This window comes from Xylocopa sonorina, unplaced genomic scaffold (genome assembly GCF_050948175.1).
Source record: "Xylocopa sonorina isolate GNS202 unplaced genomic scaffold, iyXylSono1_principal scaffold0079, whole genome shotgun sequence".
Lineage (NCBI taxonomy): Eukaryota > Metazoa > Arthropoda > Insecta > Hymenoptera > Apidae > Xylocopa > Xylocopa sonorina.
This window is the reverse complement of record NW_027490150.1, coordinates 517,501-520,000: the sequence shown is the minus strand read 5'-3', so window position 1 is coordinate 520,000 and position 2,500 is coordinate 517,501. Positions and strand designations below refer to the sequence as shown.

The 2,500-nt window shown below is 53.8% G+C and overlaps 1 non-coding gene across 1 annotated transcript; it reads left to right on the top strand.

Moving 5' to 3' along the window:
• The first annotated feature begins 1,614 nt into the window (after positions 1-1,614).
• LOC143432340 (5.8S ribosomal RNA) lies at positions 1,615-1,769 on the top strand. The gene has a single exon (XR_013102970.1). It is a non-coding gene; the product is annotated as a 5.8S ribosomal RNA (ribosomal RNA).
• Positions 1,770-2,500: the final 731 nt, after the last annotated feature.

Sequence of the window (2,500 nt, the reverse complement as noted above, 5' to 3'; positions counted from 1 at the left end):
TCGACTTCACGAATTATCGTGAGAGCGCGTGGTCGCGCCGTAACCTGTTCAAGTCGATCGTATCGTACCGTTCCGTTCGGAGGGGACGATTCGTCGCTGCACAGCCTCGTTGTCGAAGAGTCTGAAACACCCAGCGTCCGTTGCGAGCTCTTACGAATCATTTACGCTCGCTTCGTGTCGTCCGGGTAAATATAGACCGCTTCTCGAGGCTTGCAACCGGCGAGTCCCAACGAATCTTTACCCGAACGCGCGCGTGTCGTCGACTTCGAATTCGTGCATGGAGCGTGCGTGGTGTCGTCGCGCGTAACCTGTTGAAGATGGTCGATCGTACCGTTCCTTTCGGAGGGGACGATTCGTCGGTAATAGCCTCGGTTGTCGAGAGTCTAAGACGCGCCCAGCGGTCGTTGCGAGCTTTCGAATCATTTTATGCTCGCTTCGTGTCGTCGGGTGAACGTATAGACCGCTTCTCGAGGCTTGTACAACCGGCGAACGTTCTAACGAATTTTTTTTTACATTTACCCGATCGGTGTTTACGGTACATTAGCGGACCCCTCGAGTTCTCGTAATCGAGAACTCGTCGGGTCCGCTTTTTTATTTGCCATTTTTTCAGAAAGCAATACGCCGCTGGCACTTTGCCGTTTTCCCACTCCCAGAATTGTGCCGTTCAGCTCAGAGGGGACCCGTTCCGTTCCGTGCCGTCCACACCCATAACCTCGTTGTCGAGAGTCTTGAAACCCGCCGTTGCGAGATCGAACTTTACTTGCTCGCTTCGCGTTGTCGGGAAAAATATAGACCGCTCGAGGCTGTGTGGTTGGGCGAACGGTGTGGAGCGTCCTAACGAATGTACGAATTTTTTTTTCGTTTACCTGAGCCTTGTTGGAATCGACACGACTGGGTGGTATTGGAATTTTGAAGAGACCGTCGTCGTCGTTCGTTCGTTCGGAGGGGACGATTCCGTCGCTCGCGCCCAAGCCTCGTTGTCGAGAGTCTGAGAAAAACCCGCCGTTGCGAGATCGAATAATTTTATACTCGCTTCGTGTTGCCGGGGAAAACTCTTATAGACCGCCTCGAGACTGTGCGCGAAGACGACGAGTGTGTCCCATCGATGATAACATTGTTATGTTCACCCGAACGAGAGCGTCTTGTCGATCTCGAAAGCAATACGCCGCTGGGTGTTTGGTCTTTTTTCTTCTCAGTTCGACGCGCACGTTCGTTCCAGAGGGGACGATTCCGCCGTTGCCCGTTGTCCTCGTTGTCGAGAGTCTGTAATCCCGCCGTTGCGAGCTCGAACAGTTTATGCTCGCTTCGCGTTGCCGGGAGGTAAAAGACCGCCTCGAGGCTGCTGGTACGCGGAGGAGTCCTAACGAATTTTTGAAGGGATTTTTTTTTTTCTCTTCGCACCTGGACGCGCGCGTGCATTTTTTCGTAACTTTGAGGGAGACCTTACGCGCGAACCATCGGCGTATGCGTTTCATCCGTAGGACCGATATATCGTGTCGCCTCGAACTCCGTTCGGCGACGCCCGCGTCTCTTTCACCGGGGACGTTTGGGTATCGACTTGTTCGAACTTTAGTACCAAGAGACTCAAAGATCAATAAAATATACATATACGATTACCCTGAACGGTGGATCACTTGGCTCGTGGGTCGATGAAGAACGCAGCTAATTGCGCGTCAACGTGTGAACTGCAGGACACATGAACATCGACATTTCGAACGCACATTGCGGTCCACGGATACAATTCCTGGACCACGCCTAGCTGAGGGTCGTTCACGTAACCAGAATACTGCTTGCGTTGCGTTTCGTCGAATCTTTCTTTCCCTACGGTGCTCGAATCTGCCCGCCGTCGTTCATTCTCGAATTAAATTACGAACGTTTCTGAGTTCGGGCGGCACCGAGAAAGGGAGGAAGAGGAGCGATACGCGACGTACGAGCGATCGTTGGACGTTCGTCCGAGTCGTCTGTGGCCGTGCCGAGGCAATCCGCGATTGGCAACGTGTGTGTGCGCGTGCGGCGTGCGTAAACGCGTTCACGGAACTCGACGGTGCGTCGATCACGAACTCGCGTGAGTTCTTCGTGGCGTCGTGAGTCGTCCGTTAAACGGACGACCGCCCACGGGAACCGCTTCGTGTTTCGATCGCCGATTTTGTTCCGCGTTCCGAATTCGCACACCCGCCACACGCATCGCCTTCGCCCCGCCTTTAGCGCACGATACGAACATGCCGCGCGCTCGACGTCGTTTAAAATGAATTGTTTTTTTTCACGCCGCAAGACCGAGGGAGAATTCTCGGTCGAGAGAGAAGAGATATACAAGAGAGAGAGCGACATCGTCGTAACGCGAGGGACGATGATGCGCATCCGATCGTTCGAAGTTCTCCTCGTACAGCCCCAGGGTGTTCGATCAGAATAACCCGTTCTCTCTGTTCTCTCCGCGCGTGTGTATACCATGTTTCCGCGAGGGAAGAAAAGATCTCTCGCGCGGACCGTCACTCGAACATAG